Here is a 12,296-nt window from a genome sequence, read left to right as displayed (position 1 = left end):
AGTTGGTAGGCTGAGGCAGGAGGATTACCACAAGCTTGAGGCCGGCCAGAGTTACTAGGTGAGACTCAATCTCAAAAAAGATGGGGGTAGGGGGGGAAGGAAAGAAAAGAGGGTGGAGAAGCAATCATTAAAGCAACAACTATCAATTCAACCTTAATTATAATAAACCAACAAAAACTGTTGGGTATCTTGGCTGAGCTTAAATAGTTAAATATTCCAACATTTTGGTTACATATAAAATTAGAATAAAGTTCAATATTAATTAATGATTATTAACTATAACTGACTTTGACTTACAAGATCTAAGGTAATATAAAAGTTGCTTGTAAAGACTATAAAAGAAACCCTTTAAAAGCTATTATGCAAATGAAGTTCTTCAAAAATTCACACTAAAATACTCAACGTAAACTACATAATTTTCTCTGGTGCTAGAAAAAAATGTTTTTCCTAAAGTATGAAATTTTCTTAATGAGCTCTAAAGGGCTTAATAAAGACAAAAAAGGGACTATTAAAACAGGAAAACAAAATTGTATGATTTTGCCAGTGGCTGCTACTCAGCTGTTACACGCCTCAGACTATGAGCTGACTTTCCCTTGTCTTTGGTTTTGGTAATGAAAAAAAACTGGTAGATTTCATGTCTGAGTCAGGTTTTCTTGCTCAAAATCTCACTCCAGATAATAAAGACACACTGACATAATCTGTTATAGGAGATGCGGCTGAACAAATCTCTGAACTGCAAAGGCTTGCCATGACTTCACCAGAGAATTTAGCTTCCATAGCGAAGTTACTGCTGTTATGAACCACCAAAGGAAGCAGGTGCATGTTTATGTAGCTCTTTAAGTGAAAAGTCATGTGGATTTAAATCCTCAAACTTTAAGGCATAACAGTAATTACAGCAATCAATGGTCTACAAGAAATATGACTACATCGGTTACTCTTATGTGTCTTTAGAAATCTGCCTTTGCAAATTCAAATTAACTGTATTGACAGATTCAAGTACTTAAATGTTGTGCTGTGGGGACCAAGTATCTAGTTTTAAATTTTAGCTTTCTAACAACATTTACAAGGATCTTCTTCAGTCAAGGTATCTTACAAAATGTTGATGTTAAGTGCAAAGCTTCCCTGACAGCTTTGTTTCACTGAGTGTGTAACTTCTCTATCAAAAGCAAATGTCATAAAGAACTGATCAGCATCTTTGTCTTTTTAGAGAAAGGTGGTAAAAGACACTTACTGCAGTTGCCAGGGCCTAAGCATACATTCTCCTGTATCTGGAACTAGCCCACACAGTGATTCTAGTACCCAAACTTTAAATTAAGACAAACAAAAGCGTACTTATTATAGCTTTCTGCTATTCTTTGAAACATGTCTGTGCATCATGAATAAATGAAATCCCAGCCTAAAGATGAAAATACCAAACAAACTTGTTCTGGTGTTTCTGGTGTAGTCTTAAGTCCCACTTTTGAGACACTACTAACAAAAAGGTAATATTCATTAAGTTCTTGTTGTCTAGTTTTTGTTTTGAGACAGGGACTTATCCTGAGCCTAGGCTGGGTTATAGGTGTGGGTGACCAGGGAGGTCTTGAAGTGTTTTACTATAGGCAAATATCAAACTATGTATCTCAATTAACCCTCACACAAAGACAGTCACTCTTCTCATGGATGACAGAGAAAGAAGGGTTAAGAATCCCATCCTACTTCATACACAGTTATTAAGAACTGAGGTCCATAGCCTAGAGTTAGTGGTTCCAGATGGGCATGTGAGCCACTCAGGTTTCCAGTACCTAACCTAGAACCTGCACAAAACAGACATTTACGAACTCCACATGAATACAGACTATCAGAGACAGTCTGTCTTACTTGGACACGTTCACAATACAAGTATTCTAAAAATGTTAAGTGAAAAATTGAATTTTGGAATAGCAAATAACATTTTTAATGTCATGTCACGTCATTTAAAGAACACGAGGTGAATCATCCATCTCACAAGACTAAAGAATATCCAAATTTGTCTATTTATGAATCTAAATTTTGTACATATCAGGTTTGCTGAGAAGGCTAGTCTTTCACAACCCGCATTAACCGTATTAAGAAAAATATTTTTCTTATGTTATATGCAAAATACACTCAAATGAAATTCTCCTGAGTTCTGGAATCATGTTCTATTAAATTCTACAAACTAGCTTAGAGACTGGTAAGTCAATTCTTAATTCTTCCAAACTTTTTATGTGCTCACAATGAAGTTTCAACTGTGAGCTGTGTAAATGCCTACACTTCACTGACTTCCAGGCAAAGCATGTATAATTTTAGCCACTGCAAAGGCATCTTCCTAATCATAAATATCAACCATGTAGAAGGTAGGATTACTAAGTTAGGCTTTCTATTCAGACATAAATAGAACACAGAACTTGTAATAAACACATGCTTGCTTATGCAAAGAAGTGAAATATTTTAAGACAAAAACATAGGAAAAAGAGACTTAATTTTATTATTAAAAACAATTCATGGATGAAGATGGAAGAGGAGGAGATGTGGGGGGGATGAAGGAAGAGGATCTGGGAGGGGAGGTTGTGGGGTGGGACAGGAGCTGAGATGTAAAATAATTAAAAAAAGAGAGAGAGAAAAGAAATCCAACATGATTTTCTTCATACTAACTTTCTAGCCCTATATAAAAATTTACAAGAAGTTAGCATTAATCTTATTAGCATTTTAAAATTCAGTGGGAACAATGTAGATGACAAAGCAATCTAAAAGCTATGCCTATTTAATGAGTTATGAGTAAATACTTCACAATGCAAAGGTGTTGGCTGCTGTTAAAATTAGTGTCTGAGTCATAAGACCACTACTTGTAAGCAAAAATGTAACACGGACCATCCAACACAACTTGTGTACAGCACTGAAACATACAACTTCTTCTATATTTAGCTTCCTAACCATAATATGTTTAAGCTACTATTAAAATTCACTTGCTATGTCAACAAACACAAGGGGGAAGTATTAAACAAGCACTTGTTGGGCACAGATACATCTAAAATAAAATCTAAATTCACCTAAAATATTTGTGAAGAAATAACACTCATCTTTTCTTGACAAAAAACACGTGATTGGTTACAGTGTTTTATCAAACAAGTCACTTAAATGTTTCTCGAATACTATTATGTTATCTATATTTAGCTAAACTCCTCTGTCAATGTTAAATGTGTGTATCTTGGGCTGAGGATGACTCTAGTAGAGGGCTTGCCTAGCATAAACAAGGTTCTATGTTTGACCTCAGCAATGGCTATAGGGTGTGTGTAACTTAGGCATTATATATGTGAAATACTGAATTAGACATTAAAGAATGACAAAACAAAAATGAAATCTATTAGATATCAAAGAATAAGGCAACTCTGATGTATTCCTTTACACCACCATGACAGGTTTCTCTAAATGCAGGACCCCAGTACATCTGGTCACATCTTAAAACAATTTTTAATAATTATCTACAAAGATCTACTTAATTTTTAGAAATTCCTTTTGATGCTAGGCTCAATTTTATACAAGTAATTTTGATTAATATCTTTTAGGATTCAAGCACAAATTCTTCTACATTAAAATGTGAAATTGAGCTAGCCTATTGATTTAGTCTTAATTACATCCCATTGATTTTGCTTATAACAGATGTTCATTAACTTTTTAAAGAATTCTTAAGAAATGCTGAGTAACTAATTTCAATCTCAATACTTCCTTGAATTTGAATCTTTCATAATTTAATTTAGTTTTACAAATAACTAAATGATTTTGCATTCCCTTAAGAGAGGGTGCATTAAAATGCACATCATTGCTGAGGTGCAAGATTGGACACAGCAGTAAATATTTATAAGCATTGTCTTTTGTTGCCCCCAAGGCAAGCAGCTTCTCCCCCCCCTCGGCAAATGGGTAATATGTTAAATTATACTTTTCCAGCACTTAGTAGCTTTTTAGGGAAAAAAAAAGAGGCAAATGTTAAAGAGCTATTTTACAGACAAAACTGTTTCAGAAAAATATGCAGCTTACTAATGTCACAAAATTGTTAATATTTATGCTAATGTTCTTATTTTTAAAAACATAATTAAAGTAATTTTAATTAAAAAGATACAATTCTGCAATTTCACAGGAATTGAATAATTTTTCATATACCCCTTTGCAATGTTATTATAACTTGACTATAAAAGCAAGATAGTTAAAAACAATTTTTCTTTTTTTAAAGATTTGTTTATTTATTATGAATACAACATCCTGCCTCCATGTACCAATTTTTCTTTAAAAGACAAAATATTTATAATCACTTAATATTTTTATTCCTTAAAACTGACAAATATGGGGCTAAAAGATAGCTCTTAATCAATTCCCAGCAACCATATGGTGGCTCACAACAACCTATTATGGGATCTGATGACCTATTCTGTCATGCAAATAGAGCACTCATATACATAAATAAATCAGTCTTACAAAACTGACAAATATATGTTAACATTCTTCCTAAAATGTGCACACTAATGTCAAAAATTAAAGCAAATCCCAACAGACTCATCACATACAAAGGGTTTTAAAGTGTATTAAACAAGCAAATTTCTGTCCCAAACAACCAAACTCCTGTTTCCATTTTTTCACATAAGCATTGGTTTTCAAATCACCAAACATGGCAGTCCCCGAACGCCTAAGGAAGGGACTGTTCATTACGTCCCAGAACCATCTAATTTTCCTTTCTAGGACTCTAACTGCTCCAGGTTAAACCTGTATTTCCTACTGCTCTAGGATTGGGAGGTGTGGCCACGGGCTCAGGTTTTTATCAATGCCATATAGGCATATGTGACTTGTAATAAGCTCCTTAAAAGAGGCGAAGGCTGGCTGAGCTCTTCATTTCACTAACAAGATGCAGACATGATGGTTAAGTACAGCGCTCATGCTAGAAACCATGAGAACAGAAGTTACACGCTAACAATGGCAAGGGGTAGCTGATGACAGAACCTGGGTACAGGTCTTGTCATCTTAGAATTGGCATCAGAGTGGGGAGATGTATCTAAGTCACTGATGCCTTGAGATGCTGGCTAGTACAGTCAATCTGAAGTAGCTGAGGAGTGTTAGCACTCATATTTTACAGAAGAAACAGACCCACTGATGAGGACAACTTGCCCAGTCCCACAGCTGGCAGGCAACCTTAAATATAAAGTTCTTAGTAATTCTGCAATACTGCCTTCAGACTATACCTGAAGAACTCAGAGAGAAACCTGACCAAGAACATGATGAGGCTTGCAAATGTCTAGACAACACCGGAGGAAGGTCAGGACTTCTATTCATAGATCAGGTCAGGCCTTAGCTTAATATAAAGTGAGAGGCTTCAGTTAACCATAACTGAATTCAGTTTGCCTTGATAAGTATACTGCAAAGCAAAACAAAAAAACAAACAAAAAACCAACCAAACAAAAAAAGATGGCAAAGGATCCATTTCCTACTGGGGCCACAACTGCAGAAGGGAAAAGAGAGTAGGCGGGATAAGAAGTCTAGCCAGGGGACTGGATTCGGTATTTGCTACTCTTGTATAGAACCAGAGTTCAACTCCTAGCAGCCATGTCAGGTATCTTAATAACCACTCCAGCTCCGGGGAATCTCTCTTCTCTTCTCTTCTCTTCTCCTCTCCTCTTCTCTTCTCTTCTCTTCTCTTCTCTTCTCTTCTCTTCTCTTCTCTTCTCTTCTCTTCTCTTCTCTTCTCTTCTCTTCTCTTCTCTTCTGACCTCCATGGGCATACCCTCCCACACCCCCAACACAGACAAACACACAAAACAACAACAAAAACATCAAGGGGCTGGGGAAATAGCTAAGTAGTTAACAGTACATGGTGCTCTTGCACAGGATTATGGGTTCAATTCCACCACCCTCATGGTGACTCACAATCATCCATAACTCTATTTCCAAGGGATCTGATGCTTTCTTCTGACCTTGGTGGACACCAAGCATGCATGTGGCACATGGATATACATGCAAGCAAGGAATTAATAAATAAACCTAAAACAAAACAACTACAAAAAACACCTCTGAAAATAAATAAATAATAACAACAATAACAACAACAATAATAATAAAGTCTAGCCAGGAAAGAAACCATTGCAAGGTAGGTAAATTTTTCCATTAATACACAGAATCACCTCTGGATTAAGTTGAGGAAAAACAACTACAACTGGGAATAACTATAAAACTAATCTCTAAAACTCAATTACAAATTCTTTTAGGGAACATGAGTAGAATATCTTTAAGCAAAGGAGGGGAGGAAAGGTATGTGTGTCAAGTAAACACAGGAACAATGCTACAGATTTGAGATATAGTAAATTTCAGTGTAATGTCTCCATTTTGTGGTGGAGGAAGATTACAGAGGTAGAGGGAAGGGGATACAATTCTGCATCCTTACAGTATCAAGAATTAAAAACAAAACAAGACAAACAACTGAATAAAGTGCTTTGAAATCTGTTTTACAACAGCATAAAGAACACCGGAAAAGAGAAACTGAATGTAAAAAACTGAGCTATTGAGAGCTATAAGACAGAGGCCAATCCTAGAAACAGCACAGTATGCACAGAGAAAGCTGCATTAAGGGCTGCCTCCACAGAGAAGGTGCCCACTCAGATCAGCAGGGCACCCACTTGTTCCCTAGTAGTCTCCGTTGTTATCTCCAGTTTTCCAAATCAATAAACTGTAATAAATGATTCGAACAATTAGACATCTCCTTCCAGTAACACGTCAATAGAAACATCAAGAACAGAAATATTTTGCACATAAGGACACAGATGATAGAATCTACACAGGCTTTAAAATTATTATTACATAGTGTTTATTTTTATTTGCATGTGTGCACATGTGTGTGAGCCAATTCTCTTCTTCTATCATGTAGGTCCTGGGGATTGAACTCAGATCCTCAAACTTGGCAGCTGATGCATTTCTCCATTAAGCCATTTTGTTGGCTCCTGGCAGTGTTTTCTTTGCTTTGTCTGCAGCCAAACTTATCCCTAAGTCCCAGTGCAGGAGACACAGGGCCCATGAGCAGCAGAGCTTGCTGTGGCAGCCATCTGGGCCAGCTCCCACCATAAGAGCATGGAAGCTGAATTTGACTTGACTGCAGCCAAACAGTGTTTTTCAAAATGAAGGCAAAGGAGAGACAAGGAGTGGAGGAGAGAGAGGGAATGGGGTAAGGAGGGGAGGAGGGTGAGGGGAAAGGGGCAGAGAGGGACTATCTAAAAAACAATGGTTGGAATATGACTTAACACAATGCACTCAAAGGAATTTGTGGATTCTCTTCTAAGTTACTTCTAAATATATACTAATTATCTATAAAATAAAAAACTACTGTTATTTTAAAAAGCCTTATTTTAAAGCTTCCTCACCATTATGGTGTGTTCACAGTGAACTATTACCTAAAATTAAGTTCTTTCTTTTTCAAATTGAATTTAAGAGTATTTTGTGACACCAGCAGGAAAAGAAACTCAGAAAGCTACTGTGCATAAGCCAATAAATTTCAATCTGCCACTAGCTGAAATAAGTAGCTCTTCCCTTATTAGGGTGACCACTGAAGAGGGAAGAGATATAGGAAGAGAAAGGATGCCATGATTTATCCCTTTGGGATTTGATGACTATGTGTGACAAAGACAAGCAGTCTGGCAATTCATTCACTCATTCACTCACTCACTCATTCATTCATTCATTCATTCATTCATTCATATTCTCTCTATGTGGTATACAGCACACACACAAAAGACTTCTTCAAATTACCTCCTAAAGAAAGCACTTAGACGAACAGATAAAAATTAATGCAACAGATTTTATTAATTCGATAGCTGCCAAGTATAAGAAACCTATAGAAATAATTAATAGCACAATCCATTTGAAACAAAATTGAGAAAATAAAAACAATTATTTTATGTTCTAAATAATACAGACCAAGTTAGATCAGAGCTCATAATTAAGGAAATGTACATATTAAAAACTGGATTTTAGAGAGAGAATTGAGATTGACATGTAAAAGAAGTTTGTTTCTAATTTAAATGAAAAAAAAAACCCTGGATTTTAAGGAAATAAAAACAGTGAGTATGAGAAAAGAAAAAGATCAGTATGGTTCAGTAAGCCAGTCAATTCTTCAGGAAAGCATCTACAGTACACAGACAGCTTGAAAAATACCATTTATGACCAGCTATAATTCTGCTTGCAGAGCAAAAGTGTGTGTGTGTGTGTGTGTGTTTATATAACTATCTAATACAGACACAAAGTAGAAACAGGTCTAAGACACATACTAAAGGGCTGAAGGGATAGCTTAAAAAAAAAGATAAAGACTAAAATGCTTGAGTTTGGATGTCAAGTTACACAGTAATATGAAGATTATCCAGCTTTAATTTTATGGCTCTTACAAAGAATGGTTAAGCTTTGTGTGTGGCTGCAGGTGACTGTGGTAGGTGGTCTCTAAAGATTATGGTCAAAAATAATAATCCCTTTCAGGGCTGGAGAGATGCTCAGTGGGCATAGCAAGCATTAGAACCCAAGTTCAAATCTACAGGACACATGCACAAAGCCACACACAGCAGCATTTATCTGTAGAGCCAGGGATGGTAAGGCAAGGACATCCCTGTGGAACTGGCTAGCTCTGGGTTCAAAAATTTAAACTTCAGAAAAACACTGAGAATAAAAAACAATTATGGGCACCAAACTTGTGCTGAACTAAATTTAACACATTCTACTCATGATGCAATTTATATACAATTTTCCAGGAAGATGCCTACCAATTCAAAGTACAACCACTTTGTCCCACTCCCTAAATTCACAGGCATTAAGACAAGAGGATAATTAGTTGCTGAATTTCCCAGGATTTTGAACATTAAAAATGAGAGATTACAATAAGTAATCTGTAGCCACACAAACAAACAGGAGAAAACAGGAAGGGAGAAAAGAAGCGGCCCGGCGACTGTATGTGGCTGACTGACTGCAGCTGAAGAACCCTACTCACCCTGCAATGCCAGACACAGATGCCTAAACACTGAGAAAGTACTGCAGAGCATGAGGGAGGACCAAGGCACCCCTGCAACACTGAACCCAATTGTAAGTGAGAAAGGCAGAAGCCGTACCATGGCCGACTCACAGCTGAATGCAGATGCGTGAACAACTCACTGACACCAGCTGTGCAAAAGACCTCCCAGCCTAACCTAGATACCTACACATCTAAGGGAACGGTGCATCATTTATTTTAAGCTCCACTTTGGCTTGTTTTTTCCCCAAAAATAAACTGCTCAAGCGGTGATGATAACTGGTAATGATCCCAAGTGCCTGGAAGCAAGGCAAGTCCTATCTGGAAGGAAGAACTCTGACGTCAGAGGTTAGAATTCTCCAATACAGACTATGAAATAATTATGCTGTGAGAAACACAGTTAACAACCAGTTAGGACATCTAGAAACCCTGAAAACACAATAGATGGAATTTAAACATCACCGGAAATGTTTGATATCTGACTAGACATAAGTAAAGAAATCATACAGTGAGATGGAACATGAAAAATAAATTTTGCAGAGGATATTACATTAAGGGGAAAACAAAAAAGTCAAAATAGATATGCAGAAGACAAAACTGAGCATATGTTCACAATACTTGTTCAGTAGGAATTTCAGAGGGAGGAAGAAAAGGAGACAGCAGAGATAACACTTAAAGGAATGTCTGAAAGTGTCCTATGATTGATGAAAAACAGCAATTAACAGGTATGAAGCTCAATGAATCCTAAGGGGAAACTTAAAGGGGTAGCCTACCCCCCCCCTCTCACACACACACACACACACACACACACACTATCCTACTGATCTGTAAAGATAAATTCCAAAAGCCGTCTTAAGGACCATCCATGTCTGGGAGCTGGTGAAGGACTCTATCCTTCTGAACCATAAGTCAAACTTCCTTAAGTTGCTTTTGGTCATGGTGTTCTATCTCAGCAACAGAAGGGAACTAATACAAGTGCCAATCACAAAAGACTAATTCTTTGTTTCTATCTATATGAAGTTTCCAGAATGGATAACTATAGTACAAACAGCAGCAGTAGAGGTCGGAGTGGGATTAATGAGTGACTGCTAATAAGCCTGTTTTTAATAAGATGAAAACGGTCTAAAATGGAATGTTGTGACAGATGTACCACACTGTACATATACTAAAACTAGCCAACTGCACCCTGTAAAAGTGAAATGTGAATTACAGTTCAATAAAACTTTACTATAAAAAGTAGCATAATGCAAATATATCTTTTCTTTATAAAACCACTAAATAGTGTCAAACTCACTGATAGATAAGATTGGGATTATAAAGAACTGAGAAATTCAAAACCAGGAAGCTTTTACTCTAGGGCTAATTATCCCTACATATCACCTCTTTGGAATGGCTCCAGGAGGAGAATCCCTAAAGGAGACCTGAAACTAAAGTGATTACTACAAGGTGATAGAATCCAGATGTGTGGCACATAATCCAGATAAGGCAGACAGGAAAGAGACAAACCATTAATGATGAGCCATTAATTATTCATGTGTGAAAGTAAGAGCAGAATATGGAGTTTATAAATAGTTTCTATGCTATATTTAAATTTTTATGTAAGAAGAAAAAATAACCATTCATAGAAATTTTACAATATATTAACAGTATTATGAAATTAGTTTACAAAGTTATGTGTTTCTACAAAAAACAACATAGCCAATGATTTTCAAATAAATCTGACTGGCTAAAATGCTTACATAGCACTTCAGTGGCCACCACACAAAGCAAGAGTTCTTTAAAATGAAAGTTTACCACTTATATATGACCTGATTTGATTTAAAGCTGATCGAATGTGATTCTTACTACTTATAAAATGTCACTATAGCCAAGTAACCCTACACAGTAGTCAGCCAGCCAATATACCAGCAAAAATTAGCTCCAATGAATGACAGTAATTGCAACTGAAAGGACCTAAACTGAATTATAAATACTTAAAGCTATTATTTCACTGAAGAGCAGCTATGAACAAATTTCATAAATGTAAACATTCTTACAAAATTATTTAAAGCAATTTTAGAATCACAAATATCCCAGAGCTAATGTAGCTGAGGTATTGTACACCTCTGAATAGAAGCTAAGACAAAATCCTGTAAAAGAGACTATCCACTAGAATGAGCAAAGACAATGGTTGACTTGTACATTTTGCCCTCAAACGTGAGAAACATTCCTGAATCTTCAGAAGAAACAAGATGAACTATATTATACAGGATATATGTAGCCGTGTAATAGTTAACTTCAAAATGACACCAGGTTGGTCCTTTATAAGAAAGTGGTAGCCCCAAATCATGATGGAATCAAGTACTGAATGTTAATTCTTTCTTTTCCCCAAACCTTTACTCCTAATCTGTGAGAAGCAGCAATCTTTTACACTCCCCATGCATTTTCAAGGAATTCAGTCTTTTCATCAGCACCAGTAACGGAGGGGAGGGGACTAACTCCTATGTGTGACCTCTGTTTCTACATCTCATCCTCCATGTACCATCCCTCACTCTGGCATGTTCCAAGGTCCTCACTCTCTCTCACCATTGTAAATGCCGCTTCAGTGTACAAGAGGCTTTAGTGCTGGTGTGAAGCATTTAACTGAGATGCTAGATGTTCATGGAAACTTATCTCATTCATCTAACATAATTCTGCTGGGTTACCCTTCCTTTCTTTTTTTGCTTCCAATAAATTCCTTCCTTTCCCACCCATCGTCTACATTCAAATTCCTGGAAACCAGAAATCATGTCTCTTCAAAACACCTAGTTTTCAGGGCTAGGCACATCCTTTTATTCCCATCCATTTTTATTCTTCCATAAACTGTCATTCGAATCTCAAAATGAGTTCCTTAGATGCCATCTCAGATAAGTTCTGAAATACCAACTCTCAGGCTGTCATGCACTTAAGATTCTCTGTATTTTACAGCTTTCTGAAATAACAACTTCAAAGCTACAGACTCTATTAGAATATAATTCACTCAAAAAGGCAGTTGCAACTTTTTGCAATAGTCCATGTACAAAGCACCTCATTAGCTTAGAAAAATGTCATTTGGTGGAAATGATTTCATTTCAAGAATAAAAAACTCCTCAAAAGTAATTCAAATAAATTACCTGCATCACTGATTCAACTGACATTCACTTTCCACAAATGCTTTCACTTGCTTCTAAGTCATGTCAGAAGAAAAATATTAAAAGTTATTAAGTTAGAGAAAGAAAAATTAATTGGAGCTCCAAATCAAATGATAAATTTACCAGCC

General features: G+C 36.3%; 1 protein-coding gene and 1 non-coding gene across 2 annotated transcripts in view; both read right to left on the bottom strand.

Moving 5' to 3' along the window:
* Gtf2f2 (general transcription factor IIF subunit 2) overlaps window positions 1-12,296 on the bottom strand; it is a 115,482-nt gene that overhangs the window by 63,677 nt on the left and 39,509 nt on the right. The gene's annotated exons all lie outside the window — the stretch shown is intronic.
* On the bottom strand, window positions 6,993-7,128 carry LOC121138800. The gene has a single exon (XR_005875663.1). It is a non-coding gene; the product is annotated as a small nucleolar RNA SNORA5 (small nucleolar RNA).

The sequence above is a fragment of the Mesocricetus auratus genome, unplaced genomic scaffold (assembly GCF_017639785.1).
Source record: "Mesocricetus auratus isolate SY011 unplaced genomic scaffold, BCM_Maur_2.0 Super-Scaffold_2245, whole genome shotgun sequence".
Lineage (NCBI taxonomy): Eukaryota > Metazoa > Chordata > Mammalia > Rodentia > Cricetidae > Mesocricetus > Mesocricetus auratus.
This window is presented reverse-complemented; position numbering and strand designations above follow the sequence as displayed.